The 9,442-nt window shown below is 41.2% G+C and overlaps 1 pseudogene across 1 annotated transcript; it reads left to right on the top strand.

Annotated features, from left to right (window-relative positions):
• The first annotated feature begins 6,624 nt into the window (after positions 1-6,624).
• LOC308500024 (bifunctional phosphoribosylaminoimidazole carboxylase/phosphoribosylaminoimidazole succinocarboxamide synthetase-like) lies at positions 6,625-7,900 on the top strand (annotated as a pseudogene). The gene has a single exon. The product of its transcript is annotated as a bifunctional phosphoribosylaminoimidazole carboxylase/phosphoribosylaminoimidazole succinocarboxamide synthetase-like (transcript).
• Positions 7,901-9,442: the final 1,542 nt, after the last annotated feature.

Raw genomic sequence — 9,442 nt, 5'->3', positions numbered from 1 at the left:
CATTTAGTTCTTTTTCTGGAGTTTTCTCCGTTCTTTCATTTGGGACGTATTTCTTTGTTTCCTCATTTTGGCTGCCTCTGTGTTTGTTTCTATGTATTAGGTAGATCTGCTATGTCTCCCAGTCTTGGCCAGGTGGCCTTATGTAGTAGGTGCCCTGTGGGGCCCTGGCACAGTCTCCCTGGTCACCTGCACCAGGTGCTCCAGGATGTCCTCGTGTGTGTTGTGTGTGCTCTTCTGTTATAGTTGAGTCCTGACTGCTGTTGGCATGTCAGTGGGTGGGACTGACCCTCAGGCTGACGGGCTGTGGGGTTTAGCCATATCCACAGCTTATAGACTGCCATGCAGGGGGTTTACCCCACTGAGTGGGAGTTGCCCCAGCGGGCTCTGGTGCCTATTGAGAGTGCCCTTTGTGTGTTCCACTTGTGGGGCTAATTGGATGGTTCTCTGCTGTGGTCTGAAGCCAACCTCCCAGTATGTTGGTTCCGGGTCCTCTTGGGAAGGGCTGTGGTGCAGGCCCAGGTCACCCACTACCTGTGACCAGCTGGGGGCTACCTGGTAGGAACTATAAAGTGATCTGTGGTTGTTCCCTGTGTGTGCTAAACCTGGACATGCATGGGAAAGGCCACACTGCTAACTGAGTACGGCTGCCACCAGTACCAGGCCTGGGGTAACGCCATAAAAAGCCAGGATACCCCGAAGTCTGCTGCCATCTGCCAGCTCCCTTAAACTTTAGCCATTGATAAAGTCTCATATAATAAGCAAGTTGGGTGAGGCAGGGTCTCAACGAGTCACTAGAGTGGGAACAGCTGTGGTCACCAGGTTAATGTAGATTCTGGTTTGGTGCCAGTGCTGAGCCTGGAGCTACTGAGCAAAAGTCTCAGAGCACACTGAGGCCAGTTATCACCCTCCTGGGCCCCACGGACTCTGGTAGTTTTTCAAGAAAGGGTGCAACATGGGTGGGGCTGACTGCTTGCAGAGAAAGGGCCTCCTGCATTGGGGGAGTTGGGTAGGGATGATTCCCAGTGAATCAGAAGGATGGAACAGTGGAGCTAACCAGATCAATCAGATTCAGATTTGGCTGTGTGTGGGTGGGCTCAATACAGGAAAGATGGCAGCCATCTGCCGGCTGCACTGAAGGAGGACTCTACACAGGAAAAATGGCAACTGTCCTCCTGCCATTGCTCTGAAGTCACACACCTCAGTCAGCCCCTGTATGCCACCAGTGTCCCCCAAGTCACCATTTATCCGCCCAGGGTGAGTGCCTGAGAGTGAGTGAGTATGTGCACGAGCCCTTTAAAAGGATGTCTGGGTTTCCCACAGCCTTCCAACCCACTTGCATGGTTGGAATCCCCACTGTTTTTCACTACTGAATGTTGTGGGGGCTCTTCTTCCCGGCACCAGTACTTTGGGCTGTGGAGCCTGGTGTGAGTCTGGGGTCTCTTGTTCATCTGGGGGGAATGTCTGTGCCTGAGATATCCCTCCTAATTCTTAACTGCCACATGCAGGTGTAGGGCCAGCCTGTTTCGTGTCTCTGCCCCTCCTACCAGTCTTGAAGTGGCTTCTTTTTAATATCCTTAGTTATAGGACTTCTGTTTAGCTAGACTTCAGCTGGTTCTCCAGGTTGATTGTTCTATAATTTAGTTGTAATTTTAATGTGTTCACAGAAGGAAGTAAACACAGTGTTTTTCTGCTCGCCTCCTCGGATCTCTTACCTGTACTGTTTTTGATCCCCAGTTGGGAGTTCATGGATGTGGAGGGCTAACTGTATGCATTAATCTGTGCCATTTTATACAGGGGACTTGAGTATCTGGAGGATTTCCTTTTTTCTCATGGTTCAGTAATATTCCATTGTATGTACATATACCATATCTGCTTTATCTAGTCATCTGTTGATGGCCACTTTTTTCCATGTCCCAGCTATTATAAATAATACTACAGTGAACACATGGGTGCAGATACCTCTTCACCATAGTGTTTTCATTTCCCTCAGGTAAATACCCAGAAATGGAATTTCTGGATCATATGGTGGTTGTATTTTTAATTTTTGGAGGACCCTCAATACTGTTTTCTATGGTGGCTGCACCAGTTTACAATCCCACCAGCAGTGGGATTGTAAGGGTTCCATTTTCTCCACGTTCTTGCCAACACTTGCTGTCTCTTGTTTTTTGATGATCGGCATGAGGTGATATTTCGCTGTGGTTTCAGTTTGCATTTTCCTAACCATTAGTGATATTAGCAGGTTTTCATGTACCTGCTGGCTATTTGTATGTCTTCTTTGGAAAAATGTTCAGTTCCTCCGCCCATTTTTTAATGGAGTGTTTGGTTTTTTGCTCCTTATTTTAAAAAAAAGTGATTTTTTTTACTGTGGTAAAATATAGATAACATAACATTTGCCATAGCAACCATTTTTAAGTGTATAATTCAGTGGCATTAAGTGCATTCACAATGTTGTACAGCCATCACTGTTATCTGTTTGAAGGAATGGTTTATTGCCCTCAAACAGAAACTCGGTAACTTGGTACCCGTTAAGCGTTAAGTCCGTGTCTCCCTCTATTCTACTTTCTGTCTGTATGAATTTGACTATTTTGGATATTTCATATCAATAGAATCAAACATTATTTGTCTTTTTGTAACTTGCTTATTTCACTTAGGATAATGGTTTCAATGTTTCATCTATGTTGTAGTGTATGCTAGAACTTCATTCCCTTTTATGGCTCAATAGTATTTCATTGTATGGATATGCCACATCTATTTATCCATTCATCAGTGTTTCTACTTTTTGACTAATGTAAATAATGCTGCAATGGATATTGGTGTACAGGTTATTGATTTGAGTTCCTGATTTCAATTATTTTGGATAGAAACCCAGAAGTGGAATTGCTGGATCATATGGTAGTTCTGTGTTTAGCTTTTTGAGGATCTGCCAAACTCCCTAGTCACTGTGTACATTCTACCTGTTATACACTGAGCTCCAAAACAAAATAGCACCTAGGCCAGCTTCTTGGGCATGTGACCTGTGCCACCACACAGAGCCCCACGCTCAGAAGAGCCCCCATGCTTGGTTTAATTCTCTGCTGCCAGTCTTGCAATTCCTAAGAATCTTATCGTTGAACTTGTGTGTTGTAGGTGAAATCCGACGGGACGATGGAGCATGTGAGCAGAGGAGAAATGCACAGTAAGTGTGTCCTCAGCCCTTCCTTGCTCCCCATTTGCATGCAGTGTTCATAAATGCCCCGTGAGCACAGAATTCTGGCAGGCCCAGGACACAAGGCAGTTCAGTTGAGACCCAAAGTGAGTACAAGATAGGCATGTCTGTCTGTGATGGAGTGAAATGGGAGAGGGGAGTGCTGACTGCCCTAAGTGGCCTCACTTCTGTTCAAATCAAAACTTGCTTTGAAAGCAGAAAGAAAGCAGTGGTGTTTTAAGAAACACAAACCACCAAGGAACCCTATCACATCCTTTCTTACTCATGTTCCTTCTCTGTATTCATCAGCTACTTATGCTGAAAGTGATGATATACAAGGAACTGGAAAGATAGTGCAATGCACAGTCAGTTACTTTTCATTTCAATCCTCCCTGACTCATTATTAATTCAAAGGTGACTGGTGGTGAAATGTGTGTGCAGCAAGAAGGGAAATTAAAATGGTTCAATGAGTTTTGTGCCGCATTCCCACTGTTCTTATAAGAATAAAATACATATATATGACGCATGTATAAACAATGAAATATGAATTGTGCAATTTCGGGGATTCCACACATGAGTCAAACACAGTTGAAATAAATATTTTCATTTAAAATTGGTATTGCACAATATAAAGTTGGATAGTAAAATTCCTGCTAATAATTATAAAGTTTAAAATTTTTCCTTTATTAAGAATGACAGTAAATAGCAACTAAAAAAAACACCCACCATGACAAGCCAAGAGAGGGAACACAGAAGAAAGGAAAAAGCTTTTTATTTTTGTGCTTTAAATGGTACATTTTTTTCTAGTTTTTTGAACAAAGGGTCAAGCATTTTCATTTTGCACTGGGCCCCATAAATTATGTAGCCAATCCTGACAACCTCCTATTCTCAGACACTACAACAGTGGTTTTATGTGCAGTTAGGGTCGTGGGGGAGGGATGAGGTACACCTTGAAATGCCGTGGTGTTATTTTAGGAGGGGTGGAGCTGACCATGATTTCGTGAAGGAATGCACTTCAGAAAATAAGTACACAGATGAAAGAGCCTGCAGACTCAGGCTTTCATGACATGGGGTCTTAGCAGTCTCATATCCAAGTGAATGACAGAGATCCTGTTTTAAAGGAAGAGAGAGACAGACAGACCCACGAATGGGAGGGCCACACTTCCTTTTTCAGTCAATATAACATGTCACGCAAACAAATTTAAAGAATTACAAGTGAAAATAGTGATAGACTCTACTTTATTGATATTTATATGAAAGATAAAATGTATATACTTTTCTCATCCAAAAATCAGCCGGATGGTCTTATGGATATTTAAGAAGAGTTTATTTTGATTAACTGGTCAATAAAATAAAAAGAAACTCAATTATCAAGCCTCATCCTTTTCGATTTTTTAACATAAATATTTTATGAAAAATAAAATAAGCCAGTTAATATCAGAAATAATATCAGAATCATAAATAATAGTTATGTTCTCCTTTAGCATATTTGAAAAGTCTGTTTTCTTCGAACGGTATTCTAAAAAACATTAAATATTTTGGAATAATGACATTGAAGTGTTTTTTTGTTTTGTTTTGTTTTTTTCCTTTTGGAAATCCTGAATCTATCCTCCCACGGAAAAGTTGTTTGAAAGAGAGAGAGAGAGAGAGAGAGAGAGAGAGAGAGAGAAAGAGAGAGAAAACTAAAAGAAATAGTGATTTCCCAGGTTGCTCTGACGATATGCTGCTTTTAAGGTCCTATCAATTAAGATAGCCAGTGACATTAAAGAAAGTAATCAAAATGCATGTAGGCTTAAAAGCGATCAAGTGTTCATTGTATACCATATTGGGTTGACATTGTTAGACATTGTGAAAGCCTTAAAGACTTGGTCACTACCGAAAAGATGAAATTTGATGGGAATGAGACATTCTCTGTTTAGATTTTAAAAATAGACTCATCTATAGAAAGAGCTGTCTCAGTCAGGATAGGTTAGATTATGGGGTAGAAACAAATGATCCCTCCAAATTCCAGTGACTTAGCAACAGGTTTTACTTCTCCTTTACCTTACACATCCACAGTGGGTCACCTGGGAGCTATGCACTACAGTTTCCTCACTCTGGGGTCCAGGCTAATGGAGAAGTTATCATCTGAACACTGCTGATCACAGTGTCAGAGAAAAATCTCTCATTCATTCTTAAAGTTCCCAGAGAAGTAACATGGGTCATCTCATGTCACGTTGGCCAAGAAAGTCTCATGACTACATCTCACTCTAGAGGGGGAGGTAAGTGTACTCCTTCCCTGGACCCAGCATGAGAGAGCAAGTCTTACTTACTGCCACAGGTTAGACCTGGCACAACAGCTGTTGATGTGAAAAATTGCATGGGGGTTAGTTGATGGCAAAGCTTGGTTGATGGAAAAAAAAATTAACATAGTCTTAGAATGCATTGATTGACGTTTCTGTGGTAGGCTGAATAACAGCCCCCAAAGACATCCCCCGAATGTGTGAATGTTACCTTTTATGGCAAAAGAAACTTTGCATCTGTGATTACATTAAGGATTTCGAGAGGGGAAGATCATTCTGGATTATCTGGGTGGGCCTTACATGTAACCACAAGTGTCCTTATGTAAGAGGAGAGATGTAGGGAGATGAATGATGAACTTTGAAGAGGAAGGAAGGAACCAACCTGTCCACACCTTGACTTTAGTCCTGTCAGATTCGTTTTGCACTTCTAACCTCCAGAAGTGTAAGATGGTAAATTTGCAGTTGTTTTAAGCCACTCAATTTGTGGCAATTTGTTAAAGCTGCAATAGGAAAATAAAGCAAGTTTCTTTTGTTTCCACATGAAACAATCAGAATAATAAAGAGGCTCAACAGTGTATCATATACAGAGTTGTTAAAGCTGTTAGGGATGTTTAACTTGAAAAAGAAAATACAATGGAGGCTTTCATCTATAAGGATTGGCTCCTAGATTTGGGTGAGGCCCACTCTGTGTGGACACAGCAGCCAGAACTTGATCAGTGAGTGGTATTGTTACAGGGTTTGGCTCATGACAAGAATGAAGCTTGTTCAATGTTAGAACAGGCTGTCTCGGTGCCACTGGATGTAGGCACAAAGAGGCTGGGTGATCACTGGTCAAGGATATTGCCAGAGGGAATCCTGCACTGGGTAGGAAATTTGGATAAATAACTTTTCAAGTCCCTTCCATGATTGTTTTTTTCCTCCTACATCTAGTTCTGATAGTTGCCTGGAAAAGCGACCTACAGGGTTGGGAAGTCCTGTGTTCACAGGTGTGGGAAGTCCTGAGGCTAAAAGGGGGCTCATTATTAGCCCACTGGTTGGTAAAGCTGTTGGTTAAAGGGAACATGTACAGTTCAGACTAGAAGTGAATCCAAATGGTGGAGGCAGGAAGGTGACCAGTCAGAACATGTAGAAGTGGCGAGGCAGAAGCCATCAAGGAAAATGGCGACAGCTGAGGTACTGAACATTGGTGAAAAGCTCTATGAAGGTAAAACAAAAGAAGTCTATGAATTGTTAGATAGTCCAGGAAAAGTCCTCCTACAGTCCAAGAACCAGATTACAGCAGGAAATGCAGCCAGAAAGAATCACCTGGAAGGAAAAGCTGCAATCTCAAATAAAACTACCAGTGGTATTTTACAGTTGCTACAGGAAGCAGGTATAAAAACTGCTTTCACCAGAAAATGTGGGGAGACAGCGTTCATTGCACCTAAGTGTGAAATGATTCCAATTGAATGGGTTTGTAGAAGAATAGCAACTGGTTCTTTTCTCAAAAGAAATCCTGGTGTCAAGGAAGGATATAAGTTTTACCCACCTAAACTGGAGTTGTGTTTCAAGGATGATGCCAATAATGATCCACAATGTTCTGAGGAACAGCTCATTGCTGCCAAATTTTGCTTTGCTGGACTTGTTATCGGCCAAACTGAAGTGGATATCATGAGTCATGCTACACAGGCTATTTTTGAAATACTGGAGAAATCCTGGTTGCCCCAGAACTGTACACTGGTTGATCTGAAGATTGAGTTTGGTGTTGATGTCACCTCCAAAGAAATTGTTCTTGCTGACGCTATTGATAATGATTCCTGGAGACTCTGGCCATCAGGAGATTGAAGCCAACAGAAAGACAAACAGTCATATCGTGACTTTAAGGAAGTAACTCCTGAAGGGCTCCAGATGGTAAAGAAAAATTTTGAGTGGGTTGCAGAAAGAGTAGAGTTGCTTCTGAAGCCAGAAATTTAGTGCAGGCTTGTAATATTGATGGGCTCAACTTCTGATCTCGGGCACTGTGAAAAAATCAAGAAGGCTTGTGGAAATTTTGGCATTCCATGTGAACTTCGGGTAACATCTGCTCATAAAGAACCAGATGAAACTCTGAGGATTAAAGCTGAGTGTGAAGGGGATGGCATTCCTACTGTATTTGTGGCAGTGGCAGGCAGGAGCAATGGTTTAGGACCAGTGATGTCTGGTAACACTGCATACAGTTATCAGCTGTCCTCCCCTAACTTCAGACTGGGGAGCTCAGGATGTGTCGTCTTCTCTTCGACTACCCAGTGGTCTTGGCTGTTCAACCATACTTTCTCCAGAAGGATCAGCTCAGTTTGCTGCTCAGATATTTGGATTAAACAACCATTTGGTATGGGCCAAACTATGAACAAGTATATTAAACACATGGATTTCCTTGAAACAGGCTGACAAAAAAATAAGAGACGGCAATTTATAAGAAAGAACATCATTGTATTTTTTTTAGGAGAAAAAACTATCTAGTTTAGCTGCAGGAAAAAATATCAAGCAAGATGGAAAGATTTTAAATCAATCAGAGAAAACAAAATGTACTAGTGAATAAATACTTCTCTAGATTCATGGATTAGTAAATATATGTACATATTAAGGACATTTTAAAATTAATCTCTTACCCACTATATAGTCATTGTTAGGTAGGTAACATAATCAAATATGTTTCTTAAATGCTAATCTCCTGTTATAGAGCTCTGAAGTTACTACTTGACTTTGTATATTTCAGCCCATAAATTTTAGAAAGTTAAAATGGTTGTATCTTAGAGAAAGATGGTGAGAGCAATATAATCCTCTGTCAATTTGATCTTTACAAAATTCTAAGAGCATGGTTTTTTTTATTTGCTGCCAGTATCTCAAAATGGTGTGTATTTTCTCTAGCTATTAATAGAGATAACATTTTGAAAAAAAAAAAAAAGAATGGTGAGCATGAGTAAGACTTTGCCCACAGGTAAACTGAGGCTCAAATGGGCCAAAAGGGGAGGATCATGAGTTCTAAAATGAACCCCATGTATACCCCCATATACAGTAGTTTTAAACCCCACGGTCAACTGTATAGCTTAAGGGTCAGGGCCAGATTTTGAAGGAACCTCACAATCTGGTTTTCCTCTTCTCTTTATCCCTTCTCCATCTCTTTTACTGGCTCTATCTCCTCCAGCCACTCTTTGAGGTCATGTTTCTTTGAGCACCACCTGCATCATAATCACCTGGGGTGCTGGTGTATAGTGGCAGGCTCACTGACGTCAGAGGTCGGGCCTTGAGCATTGCAATTCTTAGCCAGCTGCTTAGTTGATTTCATTGCTCCTTAAGGTTTAACATACAATGCCTTAAATATTAACACTCTGAAATTCTACCCTTATAATTTCTTCTTTCTTCTTTTATGCTCTTGCTAACTGATCAGCTGGCACGTAATCGATAGATAAAATGTTTTTGAAATGAATGAATAATGTCATCCAAAGCTATGTCTTCAACTATTGACTTTGGTTGATGAGTACTCCTTAAATCAAATCTCTAGGCCACATCTCTCCTGAGCCCTAGATCAAGCTCCCAAAGCTATTTGTATAGCAAGTACCCCAAACTCAGTATTTTGTAGAACTGAGCTCATTATCTCTTCTCTATAATTCCCTATCCCTTGCAAATACATTCCTTCTCCAACTTTTCCTTAGTTGGCATGGTCATCTAACCTGTGTTTCAAGGAAAACAATTTGAAATCTTCCTTTACTCAACCTCGTTTCCATTGAGGTATCCATTAGCCCCAAATTCTATTATTACAATGTCTCCTGAGTTTGTCTCTTATCCTTCATTCCCCACTGCAATGACCTTAGCTCAAATTTTTGTCTTCTGTTGCCAGGAAAACTGTGAGAGCCTCACGATCAATCCTTCAGCTACAAATCTATGCACCTCAACCCTTTTCATCGCTACCACAAGGATTAATGTCTTAAAAGCACATTTGATCTCATCAGCTCCCTCT

Source organism: Rhinolophus hipposideros (assembly GCF_964194185.1).
Source record: "Rhinolophus hipposideros genome assembly, chromosome: 7".
Taxonomy (NCBI): domain Eukaryota; kingdom Metazoa; phylum Chordata; class Mammalia; order Chiroptera; family Rhinolophidae; genus Rhinolophus; species Rhinolophus hipposideros.
This window is presented reverse-complemented; position numbering and strand designations above follow the sequence as displayed.